At 43.2% G+C, this 20,850-nt stretch overlaps 1 protein-coding gene and 1 long non-coding RNA gene across 2 annotated transcripts in view; one reads left to right on the plus strand and one right to left on the minus strand.

The window, feature by feature from the left end:
- The window catches only part of mgat4b (alpha-1,3-mannosyl-glycoprotein 4-beta-N-acetylglucosaminyltransferase B), a 184,960-nt gene that overhangs the window by 56,311 nt on the left and 107,799 nt on the right, over positions 1–20,850 (plus strand). The window lies entirely within an intron of this gene.
- LOC144463902 (uncharacterized) lies at positions 5,980–10,885 on the minus strand. Its single transcript, XR_013491894.1, has 3 exons — positions 10,746–10,885; positions 6,478–6,797; positions 5,980–6,214 (listed from the first exon to the last, which is right to left on the minus strand). It is a non-coding gene; the product is annotated as an uncharacterized LOC144463902 (long non-coding RNA).

The raw sequence follows: 20,850 nt of genomic DNA on the forward strand, positions 1-20,850 counted from the left end.
GCGAGCTGCTCTCTAAGATGTTACTACACAGTGTTTACTGAAACCTCACAGGGTGCCCTTAACCAACAGATAAACATGTCCTCTGCCACTGTGTGAGTGTGTTAGTATTCTGAGAGCATTACATCAGCACACACACTGAATATATCTCAGGTGTGTGTGTGTGCGTGTGTGTGTGTGTGTGTGTGTGTGAGTTCATGTTATCGTGGGCTGCAGCAGCAGAGAGACAGCGCGGGGGATAAGGACACGCTTCACAGTCTAGAGGACGTCTCACCTCAAATGTGTGTGTGATTGTTGAGTGATTGGAGACGGTGTGAGTCAAGTCGATTCCTTCACAGACTCACAGACACACACACACACACACATACAGGGTTGTCATGGTGACCGAGCAGCAGGAGTAGGGAGGCTGACAGACTGCAGTCAGTTAGCCTCTCTGTCAGCTGTGATCCTTCAGTCTGTCGCTCTGAATCTTTTTTGTTCCGCGACACGTTTTAGCATTTCAGTCAAATGTCAGGGACGCACAGTCGGTATGAGTCTTCATTTTCCTCCAGCTGTCTGATCCTGAACGCCTCGCTGCCCCTTCCTCCTCCTCAGACTCTCTGCTGCTTTGTTTTTAGCACACATGCTAATGTGGCGGCCATATTGGCAGCCTCTGAGAACCTGGCAGTTGTAGTGACAGTATTTGTACTTTTACTCAGAGCTGTGGTGCCAGTCAGTATTTTTATTTGTGTATTAACAACCCGAGGAGGAGTTTATAGTTTATACACACGACCCTGAATTTATTTAATTAGCAAATATTATTTTTGTTCATGTTTGATTGATTTTGGTTGCAATTCATATCCTGGATTTTTAGGGAGAAAAACAAGAAACAAAGAGGCCTGTTCACATGTTAAAAAACAGACCTCATTAACCAGGCCACTTACTCCTACTAGGAACTGAATCCCAGTTAAACCCAGTTGAAACCAGTGAGTTCATCTGGTCTGACAGGAGGGTAGGAACCAAAACGCTGCCAGATTTTTGTTCCTACCATCTCTTTGTGTCTGTTCCTATTGGATGTGACAGCTGATATTGAGAGGAAGCGGCATGTGAAAATATCTAAGCGCTGCCAAACTGACCGGTGTGTGTGTGTGGTGTGTGTGTGTGTGTGTGTGTGTGTGTGTGTGTGTGTGTGTGAGAGCGTGATAATGACTCTGTGACACAAAAACGCACACTCAAACAACAGTATTGACTAAAGGCTCAAATACACACAAATCCACTCCACATATCGACTGAAACAAGAGCTCAGACGGCGTGTATGTGCACACACACACACACACACACACACACATTTTGTACGATGAAGTCATGGTGTTAGATGATACTGTTTGGGTTTGAACCAGAGAGACTGTGTGTGTGTGTTGGACATTTAGTGCATTATATCACCAGTGTTGGAAGAAGATACTTTGCTTCAGTTATAGTACTAATACCACTTACTAATAGTATTAATGCCACACTGTAAAATACTCCTCTACAAGCGTATATATATGTATATTACTTAAGTGAGAAGTATTACCAGCAAAATATACTTTAAGTATCACGGGTTAAACTACTCATGATGCTGAGAAAGGACCCCTGTGAGTGTTTCGTACTATTTTATATATTGGATTATTTGATCAGTATTACTAATGCATTCATGTGTAATTATGATTTTACTATAGTAGCTGGTCAAGATGGTGCTCATTTGACTGTTGTAGGGAAATCCCGATCAAGTTTTTTGCCCCAGATCCTGAACTGAGTGATTAATTTCGACCATCTGCTGATACCGAGTCCTGATCCCAGATATTTCCTATAAAATAATACAGCTGCACAGTGCACACTTGAATTGCACTGAAGTTATTCAGATCCAGTGTATATGCTTTACAGCTGAAAAACTCTCGAATGCATAAAAAATCTGTGCACCCAAACTGTTCCTTATTGTTTATTTATTCAATTATTTATCCATGTTATTATTTTATTACAGTTGTAAGTATAGGCACCACTCATAACCCTAGCAGCACAGAAGCTAGCAGCACACCAGCTGCAAGTCAGATTTTAGCAGATCAGCTGATGTCCCGTATAGTCAGCAATGCTGCAAAATTAGGAGCGCTCAAGATGATCAGCTTGCGGCACATAAAAACACATGTAGTGTGTGTATGTGTCTCTGAAACTTGACAGCAGGGGAGGCGCAGAGCTGTGCGCCCACGGCAGAGACTTGGCGTACTTTTTTATTGCATGACTGTTTTGGTGCAAACATTTACCTGCCACTGTGGAGATTTACTCGCCAAACAGAAAAGGTACCGGCATTTGGCGCTTGGCTGGTTTTAATTTCGGACCCTGTCAACGGAGCTTTGCGGAGACATCGGGTTTGCCTTCAGGCAGGACGCAGTAGCGCTCTGAAGCCGCTTTATCAGCTTCCAAGCAACCCAAAACTGTTGAACGCAAGTAATAAACTTCTTGATATACACTGTCGGAACAAGTGTGCTGTTAGTTACATGGCTTGTTCTCTTGGACCACAACAGCATTCCGATTGCTTGTCGCCAAACCGCGTCAGAGCTCATTACCATAAAGTTAAACGAGTTTTAACTCCCCTCCGGGCTGCTCCGGTCATTTTGGACGCCCAAGACGCATGACCAGGTCGCCAAAGTCGCCGAGCTCTCATTGGAAATGAATGACTTCTGATGTTTTGGAAGCTCTGGTCGCTGTTGGTTTAAACGTACAGTTAGAAGAGAGGAGAGGAGCTGATTTGCTTTTTACTTCACTACATCACTCCTGCAGCTTCTTCAAAAATTCAAATTTCAAACTGTTACAGAGTGAAGTACCAAAAAAGGGACCACTGGGTGCCTGTACCGAGTTCTAGGTACTAGAACTGGTACCAGTATAAGCAACTGTGAACCCTACCTGACCAGGCGTATTCCTGCACCATATTTTTGCATCACACTAGTGAGAAACTGCTTTCAGTTTTTCAGTTAAAAATAGTGGAGCCCGTGGAAGTTTGTAATCTTCGTCATCTACTCTCAGAAAACTCAAAATGACTCCATATGTCTGAGGAAATGTCAGTGTGTCCATTTCTGTTGTCATTTTCCTGGCAGCCGTTTTACCTAAAGTTTATCACACGTACATCAAACCATATGGTGTACGTATCGTCATATAGTGAAATCAGAATTTCCATAAAGCGCAGCATCTGTTGAAGGTGTCCTGATTAAAGGTTTACCTGCCTGCTGATTGGAAACACACACTTTCCACAGACATTTCTGAAGTTTTTCTGACAGACACACCTGACTGAGAGCAGACTGATTCTCCTCCATCTGTTTGTTGTTTTGTTTGAGAGGAAAAACAGAAACTGCTTTTGTTTCTGTCGTTCACTCAGCCTTTTTGGCTAACGTGCTAATGCTCCTAGCAGCTCTCTGCTTCTTTGTGTCTGCTGTGCTCTTTAGTTTCTGATGTTTCTCTGTTGTTCTTCAGTCGGTTCTTTTGGCCGTCCTGCTGCTTCGTCCTGCTCTCTGTGTTTCAGTCCGTCTGGCTCGAATGCTAATGTTCCTACCATTCCTCTGCGCTCTGATCTGTGTGAATTAATGGAAGAAAAGAAGAATAGCGCTTTGTTTTGTTCTGCTGTTCAAACTTCAGTTGCGGTCCGAGGGTAGTTTCTGTCCGCCTGCTGTTTTCCATCGTGCTAGATGGTTTTTTTGCTCTTATCTCAGCAGCAGATATTTATTTTTCAGAACTGGAGATAAGACGCAGGATCTTGGCGTCAGGCTGATTTTACAGAAGGTTACCAAAGGACAGAGAGAGAGTCTTCTCACATTATAAATCAGTGCGAACAGCAGAGGGGGGTTGTTGGGAGGCTTGTGAAAAATCACAGACGAGGTGTGAACATTCAAAGTTAGCTTCAACTCACTTTACTCAAACTTTCCTCAGATAATCTTGAAGATATCTGAGGGAGAATTCTGTCATGGTTTTGATCACAGATAAGGGTAAGATGGAGCGCCACATCGACATGTGGATGGGTGTGGCGTCGGTCGGATGTGGATATTGTACGTCTAGATTTACTGGTCCGACCTTCAGCTGTGGTCATGAGCTCTGGATAGTAAACAAAAGAAAAGAGACCTTAGATATAAGCTGCCAAAATTATTCTTCTTGGCAGGGAGGCTAGTATTACCCTTGAGACTGAGTCACACCTGAAAGTGGCACAGCACACAAGTTTATTCATACAAAGTCGTCACGCTAGAAGCTTCGAGACATAGTCACTTCTTGCAGGCCCATTGGTGAAGTACTGTAGCTGGAGCACTAACCAGCAGGACACATGCTTGAATCGCTGGCTTGACTAGACTTCCTGCTAGTAAGTCCACTCAATTAATGTAAGATGTTTGTAGCATCAGTTCTCATCTCATAACCAACTAACTGGCTCTTTAAAGGAGCAGTTCATACTGAGGTCGGACATGATGGTCTTAAAAGTTCATGGTGCAACACAGCTGATATTTGGGGTTGTTTTAGACAGTCTAACGTGAAGTTGCCAAGCGACTGTAACCAGCACCACATCATACTAAACAGAAATCCCAAGTCTGGAGCTGATCTTCTTCCAGGTCTTGTTTTTTTAAATGTGATTCATGCCTAAAATATTGTCTTTGGGACGGATGTAATAACATCCTCACTCCGACCTCGTCACATGTCCACGTTTGGTCATGGACTTTCCACGTCCACATATGACGTCCAAGGTACCCTGGGTGTGTTGGTTGTTGACGTTCTGGGACGCCGTGTCAACTTCAGCCTGTTACATGCATTGTCTGTTTTCAAAATACACTTCTGTTTTCACAGGAAATGTACAGTTTGCATACAGTCTCTTTCAAAATAAAAACACTACGTCAGTTCAACACCGCAAATCGACCTTTATTTTCAACAATACAAATGCATGTGGTTACGCTTAGCCAGCACTCACATGTGGTTGGGTCTTGGCTATACAATCTCACGGGAAGCGAACACTGGTGTCCCGGGAGAAAGTCAATGGTTGTCCCGCCCATCCGATGCCTTAACTTGCATTGTTGTCCTGCTGCATTTCCTCCTGATGTTGCCGGGCACTATTAAACAATAACAGCAACCAGCTGTGTGTCATGCTGATGTGAAAGAGCAGTTTTTTTTGTCTGATGCGGGAAGTCGCTGACCAAGCAGCGGTTTTCAGTGACTTTGGAGTGAGACAAGTGGATGTAAAGCTCTGGCAGCCCTGCACTAAAACAATGAACTCCTCCATTTTACCAAAGACTGATATTTATGAAATAAAGGGAAAATATCAGCTGACTATGATTGGCTGTTACTTGTCACAGAGACATGTGAGACATAGGTGCTTTGGATAACTTATACGCCATGACGACATCACTCTCACTTTTGAGTGTGCCTACCACTCATCTACATTGACAATAGTTGATTTTAAGGGCACTAAATCAGGTGGTGTATGTCTGGGCCCTAAAACAGTCAAAACGCACATTTAAATCCATGCAGGATGTACTTGGGGTAATCCCACTGACATGAACTGATTGAGCTTTGAAAATGCTCCTGTCTTGAATGATGGTCTGACCAGGAGTCCACTCAGCACATCACATGACGTGTACTAGATAGGAGGCATTGCGCTGCAGTGTATCAAAAGCATGGGATGTACAAGCAGGGAGGGTGTGTGGAAAACATGCGTTGTTTCATGGGCAAGAGGCCAGACATAGGACAGTAGTGCCAAGTGTTGCAGGATGGCGCATCCATATGCATCAGTGTGAGCTTAGCAGCGCTTGACAGTGCGAGCGTTTCACTCACATTTGCGACTAAAAATAGGTGTGTGCGAACTGTAAAAAATATTTAGGGGCACATGTGTGCATAAAAAAATCAGCCGAAGCAGCCTATATTTTTGTCAATAAAAAAATATGATAATCTAACCGCAAATGTTGGAGGAACTCCAGCCACCTTCCCTCTTCGCCGTGTGACATGGTTATGGGCGGTTTTCCAAGCCACTGTCGGCACAATGAATATAAGTCCCACTGTCGGCAGGGTGGAAATAAGTCAAAGTGTGGCGGAGGAGATGGACCGGGTTAAGCGGCGGACCTCCAGGGAAGCCTGCTCCGTTCTCCCCGCAGTTAGGGACCGTTCGCTGCAGTTAGGGACCGTTCGCCATGGTACCGCTGCTGGGCAGGGTGGAAATAAGTCCTGCAGAGTTTCAGAGGACCTGGAGAATGTTTTAGGATAGTAATAACATTATATAAGATAATCATATTGCAAAGATAATATATATATGATAATAACATTAAAGACAAAATTAAATTGCAATACTTTTTCAAAACTTGATGATTTTACCTTTCTGTACATTTTGTATACAAATTCATTAAATAATTTTTCTTGTAAATGTCTATTTGCATCACGTTTATTACAGAAAACACATTATTTGATCAATTTACATTGTGCCCCTAAAGTTCTTTGTGCGCTCCTTACTTTTTCAACTTAGGAACACAGGTGCTCCTTGGGAAAAAAGTTAGCGTCAAGCCCTGCTTAGCCACCACCAGTATACGTAAAAAATAGTAGAGGCAGCTGTTTTAATGTGCCTTGTCTGGTGGTGTTGCATTTTAGCCTTGAAGAGTTCAGATATCCAGAAGATGCTCTGAGCAGGACCTTCTGCTTCTTTGCATCAGAGGGACCCAGTTGAGGTGGATGAGACCTGCTGGAGGGGACCAGGGGCAGATCCAAAATATGCTGCAGGGATTATAAACCCTGGGTATGCCTCGCGGGACTTCAGGAGGAGCAGGGGGATGTGGCTGGGGAGAAAGAGTTGAGGTATAGCTGTTTATGTTGCTGTCACGACCTGAAACCAGATAAGCAGCTGACAATGATTGGGTTTTATTAGGAACACAGCAAATGGGTTTCTGGATTGCTGAGGAGCTGAAATGCACACCCCCAAAATAGTAACGACAGGTCAGGTGTATCTGCTGTCATGAGCCGACTTCTGGGGGCCTTTATTTGACAATCGAAAGTGTTACCAGCAAGCCACACAGTCAGGCACAAAAATCCAGAACCAACAGTATTGTTCACTTATACAGTTTATTTTTTGCAATCAGTCCTTACTTCTCTTTTTCTGGTAAATGTCACAACTTCCTACACACAACGTTTGGTGAGAGTTTTTACTCATTGTGCAGAAACAGCTGTGAGAGAGGAGATCTGTTCACTCTGAGTCTCTAACAAAGGTTGGCTGTGTTTATTTTCTAAAGTGTGTTTGTCGTCAGTTTAACACACAGTTAGGTTAGTTTCACTGGTGTAACAGAGCCTGAAGCATCACTACTGTTGCTACGGTTACCTGCAGTTTAATTAACTGCATCTTGGTTAAACTGTGTTTCTGGCACCACAGAGTAAAAGAACTGGTTTCCAGTTACTCTGCTGCATGCTGAAAGAGGGATGATGTCATTATTTTGAAGCTCTAGCCTTGGCATGCCAGGTGTGTTCACACTCCTCACATACCTGCCTGCTTCTGTGTGTGTGTGTGTGTGTAGATGGGGGGATAATTGACTTCCTGTGACACTGCCAGACTGAAATCACAAGGTGTCACCTGTTTCGTCTTTCCAGCTGTTCGTCTCTTTGTTCTCCAGTTCACCCAGAAGACAGAAATATTATAGAAATGCAGATCAGACGCTGCTCTGCCCCAGCAAACATAGAACATAAATGGCAGATAAGATGCACACACACACACGCTCTTTTTCTCCCATGACAACAGACAAATTATGACAGTTTATTCCCAACAAATCTACTGATGGAGCAGAAAACCAGTGGCAGAAGTTCAGAAAGTCAGTCTGACGTCTTTACACTCCAAACTCTGGGGATTTAGCTCATGTGGTTTTATTTTGAATCAAAGTTCTCTAAATGAAAGTGGTTTGGATGGATTATAAAACCATAAGCAGCTGGATTAAAGCTCTTTCTTTTCTTTGTTATCATCAGATTAACTGCGGACGGAGAGGTTAGATGTTGACAACCAGTTAAGTCTGTAGATGTAAGAAAAGCTCCGGCTGGATGACACTGATCTGCTCTCAGTTTGAAGTGAAGCGATGCGAACCAAACAAAGGAAGTCCTCCTGTTGACTCAGATCTGCAGACACAACTCCAAACATCTGTTAGGTTCCTATTTGTCCTCGTGTTTCCTGCTGTCAGAACGTGTTAGTGTGTTTGCTGTTGTACGAGATCATTTTCTGGCCCCGTGGAGGAGAACGGAGGAGCAGTCTGAGGGTCGGAGGCTCAGCCAGATTTCAACAAACACACCAACTCTCCTGTTGAGTCTCCGACTGCTGACAGTCTTAATAAGACTACTGCTGCTGCTGATACTACAGTGCTAATACAACTACTTCTGTAACTGGAAACACATAACTGAGATACACAAAGGTGAAGGGCTGAATTAAGGCAAAGCTCAGGGACAACACAAATAGATGGGGAAACAGACGTTAACACTGAACAGGCTGCTGTACTTTGACTACTTCTTCTGTCTGCATGACACCTTCAATATACAGTGTGTGTTTTACTCGAGACAAACACTTAGTACACTTAAGCAACCAAAAAGTTTGACAAAAACCCACCTAAAGGCTAAAGTATACTTGCAGTTTTCGTACACGTTTGGCTGCCACGCGTATTTTACGGTCATTTGGTGCGTAAACTGCACACTTTGCCGCAAGGTAGCGTAACGCGTACGCTAGATGCAATATTGACATGAACACTAGAGACGCTCGTGCGAAGTATACTTAGAGACTGTAAATGTGAGGTCGGAGGTGGACTGGTGAAAAGGATATAATGGAATGAAAGATGTAGGAGTAAGGTAGTCGCCGAAGATGGCGGTAATGCAATGTAACGGATGCCAACCGCCGTAAAACTCCAAAGAAGAATAATTCCCTGTGCTTTTCCTCATCAATTGCTCACATGGGTAAAACAAGGGAAACAAACTCCCCATGTGATTGGTTAAGGGGCCGCACATACCATCTCCGATGGCGGCGGAGATGCCGCCTTTTCCTCTGCCGAGATCTTTACAGCAATAAAATTATGATCTCCTCTTCAGCAAGAGTGTCCATGTTTGTGTTTATCCGGAAATACACTGTCACCGCCTTCTTCGCTTTTCGTGACCTCTGTGTCTGAGTGCTGCGGTCTGCCCCTAGCAGAGACCACCAGTATCAGACGTTTTGGCTGCATCGACGAACGTCTGTGCTGCAGCAAGTATACACAGAGGTGCAGCACACCGTGTACGCATACGTTTGGCCATGGAAGAGTACTTCTCGCTTAAGACACCTTAAACATTCTACTAACCACTTAACATCACCCTATGATTCAACACCATAGCAGCCACATAGGTACTACCCTTGTTAACACTTAGTAGCACCCTGAGCAGCCCAGTCGTTTCTGCAAACTACATACGCCACATTTGTCTGTTTCATACGTATCAAATCAACATTTCTAATGTGATGTTTGTTTATGAGCTGACTTCGTCATTGGGAGTTGGAGGTGTAGCAGTTTAGTGAAACGCCTGCCAAGCTGCCAACCACTGGCAAGACCAACACACTCTCACTCCGACCTTGTGACAGATCCATGTTTGGTCATGGACTTTCCATGTCGAGATACGATGTCCAAGGTACGGTTGTTGACGTCCTGGGACGCCGTGTCAGCTGTACAGTCTGTAGCATCCATTGTCTGTTTCCAAAATACACTTATGTTTTCACAGGAAATGTACAGTTTGCGTTCGTGAATTGACTTTTTTTCTTCAACAACAAACACACCACGCATGTGGTTGGGTTCAGAAAAAAAGAACAGGGTTTGTTTTTACAATGTTTTGGGGAAGCAACTTGGACTTCTTCTGCCTTAACTTTTGTTGTTGTCCTGCTGCATTTCTCCCTGATGCCGCTGTGCGCCAATAAGGGCAACTGTCCACATATCATCCCGACGTAGAAGGACAGCTTTTTCGTCAGTGTCTGAGCTGGAAGTCACTGACCAAACGCCGGATCTTCACCACTTCAGAGTGAGACAGGGTTGTTAGGAAACAAAAAAGGTTTTGGTCTTGGTAGCTAATGTCACTGTTCATAACAGCTGTGCAGGGGATGAATTTTTATATTACTCACCCATTTACATTTTTATTAAAGCTTAAAGTTGCACACAGTCAAGGGTGGGCCGCTTGAGTGACAGACTGTCTGCCGATAATGTCCTCGGCTTCTTAGTCAGATCCACCCCTCAGTCCTCCAAAGCTCCACCCTCTCGCCCGAACATGGTCACTTCTGGCTCCAAGAAACCATAGCAACTGCTGAAATGCCAAACTGGGGGCTTCAAAACAGGAGTCCACAACACATGGTTGATGTCACGGTTTTTGTTTAGGTTTAGGCAACAATACTACATGGTCCTGTTTTAAAATGATGTTTTAGGTTAAAACAAGTACCTGTATATTTCACATTATGTTAAAATGCTTTCTTGTGGTTGCACACGGGACATGATCTGCAGTCTTCCTGGTGACAGTCTTGTTTTGTGACCCATCCACCTCCCCTCCCTCCCTCACACCCGACATGGACTCTTTATACGTCAGTTGCGCTCAGTGTCAAGTATTGCAGTGAATGGTCAACCAATACAGTCACATTACTAACTTCACCAAAACACTACAGCAACAAACAAGCGACTTTCTGTAAGTACAGTTAAGTGTGTAAGTACTGCGTTTTTGTCTTCAGAGTAGCTGAGTTGATAATGAACCGAAGTTACCTCGCTGTGGGACTGTAAACGTCCATCGTCCTTCGTTCACTCAGCAGCTTCATTTCCTTCCCTTCTCTCTTTCTCACACACTTCACTCTGACTCAGCAGGTAAAAACTCAGAGATCCACTTTCCTGTCGGCCGTCCTTCGTGTCCTGTTGCTGTCTGACATCCTGTTTCACATTCAGGAACTCCCATCGGGTTTTTTCTGTCTGTGTTATTTTGAGTTTTCACCATTTCTGCTGTGAACCTGCCTGTTTGTTTTATTTGTGTCAGGAATCGAACAGACTGTTATAGACAAAATGTCAAACCTGCAGAGGTGAATGTCACAAAGTAGTTTTACTCAAGTACTGTACTGTACACTGTGGGGCTATTTGTTTACTCCAGTATTTCCATTTTATACTACTCTGAACTTCTACTTCCACTACATTTTTTAAATAACTGTACTGTGACAACTAATTTGATGTAAATGACAGAAATGACAATTGTCACTTGTTCATTCATTTATCGCTCCTTCTTGTGTGTGTGTGTGTGTGTGTGTGTGTGTGTGTGTGTGTGCATGCCTATTCTGATTACACACCATCTGCCAGTGGGGGGGTGGGGGGTGGGGGTGGTGGGGGGGGCACCCTCGTTAGAGACCTCGTTAGGGACTTGGTTAGAAAGTGCCAGTCCAATCTGCTCCTGAAGCTCAGCCATGTGAAAAGGATCTTCCAGTTTCAGTGTGTGAATATGCAGATGAACATGAAGCCAAACCTCACACACACACACACACACACACACACACACTAAACATGCACACTCACACACGTGCACGCACTCCGAAAACACTTTCTCCAGGACAGGACTTGATTAGTATGCTGTTGCCTTCAGCTGCACAAACAAAATTTCCATCTCTACAGATGATAACATGGAGGCTGGAATAAAGCCAGAGAAATTAAATCATTACAAGAGCTTAAAGAGTAATTGATTTATTAATTTGTGCATTTATAAACATTTTATTAAGTGATTAATTAAAGTGATGTGGTGATTCCAGTTCATGTGTTGGCCTGTTGTGCCCTGTCAGGGCTCCAGACTGGGACCATATTTTTGGAGTGTGCGAGTGACGGTGACTAACACAGTGACAGCTGACTCATGTGGCCTTAAAGGTGCATTGGCAGGTCTGCGTTCCATACAACCTGTGTATGAGGTATCTGTATCGTCACTGTGCTGCAGTTTTATGAACTATGATATTCTCGTCACATTTCACACTGCGTCCAGGCGCCATCTCACACCTCCTTCCTGTCCTCGCAGTTCTTGTACTCATACAACTGAAGCTACAGCCACTAACTACTGTTACTAACAGCAGAACGCTGCCAGCAGGAAACACTGTTTTTGCAACTTCAGAGCAAAGGATTGTGATGCTTAACAACTTCAGTAACATCTGCTGTCTTATGTTCGACACACAGCTCAGTCTCAGTCTCTCACTAGAGCAGCAGCTCCAGTCTCTTGGCCTGTCTGTGGCACGGCAGCCTTCACTGTTGATAGGCTGTTACTCATGACGTGTAACGAATCAGATAGTGTTTGATACCTGCAGCTACTGCCTTGTCCATCATCTGAGTGGAGAGCAGCATGTTGTAGAGATCCTTAGTGCAGTTCATATATATATGTATATACATTCACTGGCCCTAGTACTAGGTTGGACCCCCTCTTTAATTCTTGGTGTCACAGGTTCAACAAGGAGCTGGAAACATTCCTCAGAGATGTTGGTCCATATTGACATGATGACATCACACAGTTGATCCATGATGAGAATCTCCCGTTCCAGCACATCCCAAAGGTGCTCTATTGGACTGAGATCTGGTGACTGTCACCGGACCTGAACCCAATCGAGATGGTTTGGGGTGAGCTGGACCGCAGAGTGAAGGCAAAGGGGCCAACAAGTGCTAAACACCTCTGGGAACTCCTTCAAGACTGTTGGAAAACCATTTCAGGTGACTACCTCTTGAAGCTCATGGAGAGAATGCCAAGAGTGTGCAAAGCAGTAATCAGAGCAAAGGGTGGCTATTTTGAAGAAACTAGAATATAAAACATGTTTTCAGTTATTTCACCTTTTTTTGTTAAGTACATAACTCCACATGTGTTCATTCATAGTTTTGATGCCTTCAGTGAGAATCTACAATGTAAATAGTCATGAAAATAAAGAAAACGCATTGAATGAGAAGGTGTGTCCAAACTTTTGGCCTGTACTGTATATACATATATATATATATAAAAGTGTATGTATATAAAACGGGTGCAACCAAATCATGTGCTGGTGTGATGTACTGAGAGTGTTGGCAGCACCAGCGCTTCTATTGGTAAAGTTAGTCTGGAGCCCTGCGATTAAACAACACTTCTGTGTCGTGTTTTACACTTTCAGCTTTTTCCAAAAAGTTACTTGTGTTCCCAATTTTTTGCAGCTCATGAACTTTTTAAACCACACTTACTCTCCTTCATAGTAAATTGCTGCAACCACATAAACACTTGCTTCATAAAACTTGTTTCACTGTTAATATCTGTTCTCGTAAGGTCAGATCTTAATGGAGGAAAATGAAAGAGGAGTTTATTTAGTTAGGAAAATTACTTTTGCAACAAGAAATCAAGAAGATAAAACATGAAACATGAAGTAAAAACACAGGAAGACAACTAAAGAAATCAACGGTGTTGTACTATAATTGTAACTCCGAGTAAAACACAGGGTTTATAAAGAAAGCTGCAACATGAAGAATAAAGATATCCGACTGATAATCAAAGACTGTGAGACATTTATTGATCAGTGTGCAGCATCAGGATGCATTTACACCTCAAAGCCTTTAAAACCTTTAAAACCTTCCTCCTTCCTGTGAGCTGAAAAACCAGAGGACCATTAACTGTGAGTCATCCTCTGTGTGTGTGTGTGTGTGTGTGTGTGGTGTGTGTGTAAGAGAGAGAGAGAGATGGAGCACGCTGGGTAATCTCATTACCTGTGTGGTCTCCACCAAGTGATTGGTGGCTATTATATTATTACACTAACACACACACACACACACACATGACTCAGCATGACCGCCCGCTCAACTCTGCTTTGTACGACAGACATGTGTGTGTATGTGTGTGAGTTTGTGTGTGTGTGTGTGTCTCTTGGTGTGTGTAGATATGTTTGTGTCTGCTGACTGCTGACCTCTGACCTCACATCATGGCTTTAGTTTTCCCGTTAGTGTTGTGATTTTCTTTGATTAATTACTGGAATAGGCCTAGCTAACACACGCACACGCATGCACACACACACACACACACACACACACACACACACACACACACCTAAGTCTCTGTTACATTACATCCTCTGTAAGGATGTAATCCTGTAGAGAGCCTGGCTTTGTGTTTTTACATTCTTATTATCTCACTCAGACACACACACACACACACACACACACACACACTTATTACTGTATTAACGTGAGAGAAACAAACCTCTTCACTCACTGTCAGTCTGTCAGACACAGTTTGAAGTCCTGCGAGTGCCCCCTACAGGCAGCAGTGTTCACTACAGACACAGATACTGTATGAGGTGAAAGAGACAGGTGCATGCAGGTGTTGTTTAGTTTAGCAGTTTGTCAGCAGGTGAAGCTGCAGCACAGACACACAGATCACGGAGACTATTAACTTGAAAACACTTAAGAACAGATGCTGCAGTTTGGGTCAAAAAATCTTCCTCCTTCTCCTCTTCATAATCTGTGAGATGTGAACACACAGACATGAAACACACACTGATTATTCAGTGTGACTTACACTTCCCAAGGACATCATTATCGCTGATGTCCATCCAGAATAAACGTCTGTGAATCCACTTAGAAATCATAGAAAAGAGACAGCACAGTGCAGCTTTATGCTTTTTATTTTTATCCCCCAAAGTATGACAGGAGCTGTGGTTCCAGAAGAACTATAAGGATGTTTAGTGTGAAATGTCAAATCATAAGGACCTCAAATATTCCTCCTCACTCATTCTCTTCTTGTCTCTGCACGTTCATGAACTGGAGTCCTAACATTTCAAGCTAAAGCACATGCTTATCTCGCGCAGAAACATTTTCACCTTCCACAAAGCATCTGAGTTTGTGTCGTCTCAGACTGAATTCATGTCTGTTCACATCCACTCACGTCTTTACATTCACAAACACCAGCTGATGTGTGATCTGTGTCGCTGCCTGTGGACACCTGGTCAGTCACAGATGCTGTGATGTTACGTCCAGATGTTTCCAGCTGCTGTGGTTCACTGATCTGAATATTGACAGCCAGCATCAAACAGAGAGCGCTTCTCTTTAGAGCCACCATACGGAGAGCGTCTTTGATGCAGCATCCATCTGAAGTAGAGATGCTCTGAGCTAAAAGTAATGGACGCAGCTGCTGTGACATCACTGGTTTGTGGACTCATGTTTTGAAGCTTCGAGTTTGGCATTTCAGCTGTAGCCATCGTGGTGGACAATGTTTGGGTGAGAGGGTGGAGCTGTGGAGGAGCGAGGGGTGGATCTGACTGGAAAGCCGAGGACACTAACGGCAGACAACTTGTCACTCAACGCAGCCCCGTCCTCAATTATGCCCAACTTTAAGCCTTAATAAAATGTAAACAAGCAAATTCACCACACAGCTGTCATGAACAGAAAATTAGCTGCAGAGACAAAAACAGTTTTTATACCAGGCTAAACATGTTTATTTTAACATGGAGGTCTGTGGGGGTTGAGTTGCTTCTAGAGCCTCAAGCTGATGTTCAAAGAACTGCAGTTTTTGGCTTCATTCTTCAGAGGTTGCTGACTGGTTTCTACCTGTGTCTCTGCTGTCTCTTGGATGCCTGCTGCTAACGCTCTGACACCTGGTTGCGACCTTTTTATAAAGCCCTGACGTCACCTGAGAGCGGTGGAGGTACAAACCCATAAATGTCCCAAACATAGAAAATAAGAATAAAAGAACAAAATACCGGGGGAGGGCAAAGTGTCTTCAGGAAAATAAACCGCCACACACTGGGAGAGGGTCAGAGCTGGTGAGTGAGAGCGATTATGCCGAAAATACACCAAGCCGTAGCAAAGTGCGGCCTGTGGTGAGCTGCCATGCAATGGCAAAGGAAAGCTACGATGGCCGTTTGATTCTGCGGTGAAGTGCGGCCAAACTAAAAGTTGGGAAAAGTTTACTTTTAGCGTTGAATTGTGGTCAGAGAATACTCGCAACCAATCAGTAAACCGAGTCCTGTGACTCCTGTGACACGTTGGATCGACGTATGTTACAAAGAATTTCTTCCTGCCTGAAACACATGAACACGTCACCTGGCCATGGACAGGCCTACCTCGTACAGCCCCAGGGACCTACAGAGTCAGGGCCCCTCCTGGCCCTCACCTACAAAATGTCACTCAGATTTACACATACCAATCAGAAACACAAACTGACCAAAAAGAGACAATGTACTTCAGAGACACAAAACAACTACAAAGAGATTCAGAATGACTACAAAACGACACAAAGAAACTACAAACAGATTTGAAATGACCACAAAGAGACACAAAATACAATAAAAAAGTCGTAAAGCAGCTTCAAAGAGACTTAAAATCACCACAAAAGGACACAAAACAACCACAGACACAAAAACTACAGATACAGAACCACAGAGAGACGCGTAACTACTACAAAGAAGTGCAAAACAACAACAAAAATAGGCTCAACAACTATAAAGTCTTTGTGTCTTGCTCCTGTGTAGAAGAGATGGTGGGGTCTTTTTTTATGTCTATGCCCAGGGGTCCAGTGTCTCATGATCCACCCATGTGCCCGACCACATAAAAATGTAATACATTGTTTTTAGGAAAATCCTGCAGAGTATATTTTTAAATAAGATCATGAATTTGTGGCTTTTACTTGTAGTGGAGTACCTGCGCTGACGTAAAACATCTGAGTACGTCCTCCATTATTAACCCTGTGTGAGGACAGGCTACACATCTGAGTATATTTTTTAAATTTCTGTTTGGATTAAAAAAGATAAACCATGTCAGTCAGAGAGCATCAGACATGTTGGTAGATGTTTTGTTGGACAGAGCCATGCTAACTGTTTCACCCCTGCTTCCAGTCTTGATGCTAAGCTAAGCTAACCCCATCCTGACCTCAGCTCTGTCCTCTGAATAGTCCCTAAAATATTAACCTTTTCTTTTGTAAAGTGCCGGATTTAAAGTCTTTTTATCTCCAATTTTAAACCTCTTTGTGTCGTCGCTCTGCAGATGGAAGAGAAACCAGTTTTCCTTCAGTCTGCAGAAACACAGAGTTCACTGTTTAACAGACCGACTGCTGCAGGAAGGAGATTATTTCATCAGAGCAGATAAATAACTGGGCAGGAGCATCATTAAAAACTCATCAGCGAGCAGTGTGTGTGTGTGTGTGTGTGTGTGCGCGCTCTGAAACTCACTTATCAGCCAAACAGATGTGACTATTGTGCTCCATTAATGAGGGTTTAGAGGAATAATTACAGCAAAATGAGTTTCTCTGTGTGTTTTCACTTCTACTTTTCCATCAGAGACAGAAACACAACACGGGATAAAATATCTCAACAACTGCTTGTCTGATGTACACAAGTTCTCAGCTGTAGATGTTCCTGCTCCCCAGAGAATAAACCCTCGCTGTGTTTTCCTCTATGAGCACCACCATCAGGTCTAAATGTCCTCTTCTTTAACAGAGTTTATTCCCTGTATTAATGGCTGAACTGAGATGTGATTCGGGGAGGGTGCAGTGAAAAACATGCCTGATTGAGTCAGATACTCTGGGAGAAAATAATTATAGATGTTGTTTTGGATGTAGCATTTTTATGGCTTGGTAGAATATAATATGATATATGTGTACTCAAAATTTTAAGTATTTCTGCTTTGGAACTTCTTCTAATTATGGAGACAGGAATTATGTCTCTGCTTCTCTGCTGGAAGGAAATAAAAGGGAAATTCAATGGTGTTGAAGTTAAGCTGCTAACAAGTACATGAAAGAAATGGAAATGAAAAGGCTTCAACAAGAAGTGCCCAGCCTTGTTTTTTAGACTTAATGATGTGTTAAAACATATTTATGCCTTTTTTTAAACTTCGTCTTAATATTTGTGTTTTCATAGAAGGTAATTAAAAAACTGTCACTTTTTTTTCAGGTTATTTTGACAGTAAAAAGAATCAAAACTAAATTAATTAAAGATTAAATGAACTTTGATGTGAGCATAAATAATAGCAATTGGAGATATTTTAGTCCGCCCAGCTCATGGAACCTTTTGGCCCAGCTGTTAGCCAGAAAGCTAACGTTATGCTAGCAAGATTCAAAGTCAGTAACACTGCATACAATTGACAAACAGTTAATATAATTTGACAGCATGTTTAACAACAAGACCGGCGAGTTATCCACCCATGTCACCGTCCCCAAATCAACATCAGGATTTTCATTAACAAACGATTCGCCATGTGTTACATCACAGTCGGCCGCAGCCTGAAGTAGTGAGTTGAATAGCCGACCGGATGTGAGACGATTACTTAAGATCAGAGGGGCAGTGTCGTACCTGCAGGGCGTGTTAAACCCAGTTCAGACCAAAGATTTGCAACAAGACGTTGCAGAGAAAAGTTGCAGCGGTATGAACTGGCCAGTCTGAGCTCGACTCAAGCCAGTTGATGGTGTCACCTGACACTCAGCTGGTCAGATGGCCGGCGGCTGGTTTTAAAGCACGTCACCTGTCTCAACAGCAGAGCATGTGAGCAGAGCGGGGAGCGGAAGGATTTTGTGTTGAGCGAGGAGCGGCTGTTTTTTTAAAAGGTGGAGCGGAGCCTTATCTTTGCCTCCAATTTCGCTCCGGTCACTCATGCCCCACCCAGAATGCATCTTTGCACCTGCGCATGCCCACACTATTTTCTTTCAAAACTATGGAGTTTACTGTGTACTTCAGAAAAGAAACTGAGAAGAGAAGCAGCGGTACCTTGGAGAACGGTCCTTAACTGCGGGGAGAGGGCTTCCGCGGAGAATCTACCAAGCTCATGTTTTATTTGTGAATAGAAGATTACACGTTAGGGTAGTACGACGCAGTTTTTTTGAGCGGAGTGGTGAGCGAATGGAGCGGGATAAAATTTATGACGGAGCGGAGCAGAGCAAAGAATGCGCAGAACCAAGCGGAGCGGACGAGCGGCGCAAAGTGACAGGTCTGCGACCAAGGAGTGGAAATTTTCACCCGGTCCGCTCCGCTCACATGCTCTGCTCAACAGCCAATCAGCTTGTAGTGAAGTCTGCTGGTCAAGTCAAAATGACCACAGACGGCGTGTTGGCTTGCTGCAGCAGGTGCTCTGTCCACACTGAGCCCACGGTTTCCGTCCTCCAGCTGCAAATCAGAATGGAAGTACAGAGAGTTGTTGACTGGAGATGATACACCGTCTCATGGTGGTCACTTCCTGTCAGCGTCACAGATCAGAAGCACAGAGAGTTGTTGACTAGAGACAATACGCCGTCTCATGGTGGTCACTTCCTGTCAACGTTACAGATCAGAAGCACAGAGAGTTGTTGACTAGAGACGATACGCCGTCTCATGGTGGTCACTTGGTATGAACACGCAGGTTTTTACAACGCTGCAGAGCAGCATATTTCAAGTAGTTGCACATTTCAACTCGTCTCGTTGTGAATCTTTGGTCTGAACTGGGCTTCATGTTCTCCATCCTGTGGCGTTCAGAGGACTGAAGGACTAACATTACTTACTCTCAGTGTTGTAAATTAACTATAAACAGATTAGATACTGATACTATGATGTAGCTGGCTCAGTAATTTAGAACAGTGAACAGACAGTTTCACCGCAACTACTGTGTAGGTGTCCATTGTCCAGGATTATTCACCCATTATTCATGGTGTACATTGTTTTAATCTCAGTTGAGTATTCGTGGTTTGAATAGGGGATTTTTAAAGTCTTGTGTGCACAATTATCAATCCCAATCCCTTGTGTAAACAGACTAACATCATCATCATTAAATACTGTAAATTCTCAATTAAGGTGCAGCGTTTTTTGAATAATGGCAGCACAAAGAACAAAAGGCTGGGTAAAAAAGGAGCTGTGGGAATGCTTTTAATTTGAAACATCTGCAGGAAATGTTGAGTTGCACGGGGAGAAGTTTAAAAGTGATTAAAGAAAACTGTTTTGTGAATTGTGTTGTTAACTAGAGAACCTGCTGACTCTGTTGGTGTTCTGAGGAAATGTACTGAATTTATTAAGACAACAAATAAATAAAGAGTTGAACTCATAACAGAGACACTTGTTACTAAAATGTGATTAAATATTCTCATAAAAGATGTAAAAAAAAAAAAAAAGACCTTTTCCTGAGTACTGAAGCTCATAAACAGTTAAATTAAAACCGCTAAAGCTCATTATTTATCTGCTCAGACTGAACTGTCATTTGTTATTTTCTAAAGCATGCCAGCGGCCTGATAAACAGCGCAGATATTAAAGCCAGTGGACTGAATAAACTGAATGAAGTGAACGTAGACGGCTGCGTGTGAGTCTAACAGGGATTACTGCAGATTTACCTTCACATAGCATTAACCCAGAGAGGGATGATGGAGGGATGATGCATGGGTGGGAGATGTTTGCTGCAGCAGATGAAGGATTTAGCATTTTATTTTCATGTTTTTACACAGATTATGTCTTTTTTTTCTCTCTCTCTACCTGTTGATGCTGACAAGCTGGTTCAGTCCCGTATACGCTCAGTAATCCCATGAAGCCTAAATCTCTCTCTGGCTTTCTCTGTCTGTCACATAATGTTAAGAGGAGGAGTGGAGAATATGGAACGATAAATCAGAAACATGCACATATTAAATGTCCAAAACATCGACATCTGTCCTCTCTTATTAAAATGTAATCAATCAGAAATCTCCAGTGTTCATGTTTGTAAAAATCAAACAGACGCATGAAGACGTGCAGACGATATAAAAATACGTCCTGAGATGAAACTGAAGGGACAATTTTTATTTGGCCTACATCTCAACGCAGTCGCAGTTTTCTGGTCCAGAAAATCCTAATTTGAAGACATGAACCTTTATTTAAAATATTATGTAACGAACAAGATTGAAAAGGCAAACCAAACACATGTA

The sequence above is a fragment of the Epinephelus lanceolatus genome, chromosome 7 (genome assembly GCF_041903045.1).
Source record: "Epinephelus lanceolatus isolate andai-2023 chromosome 7, ASM4190304v1, whole genome shotgun sequence".
In the NCBI taxonomy this organism is placed as follows: domain Eukaryota; kingdom Metazoa; phylum Chordata; class Actinopteri; order Perciformes; family Serranidae; genus Epinephelus; species Epinephelus lanceolatus.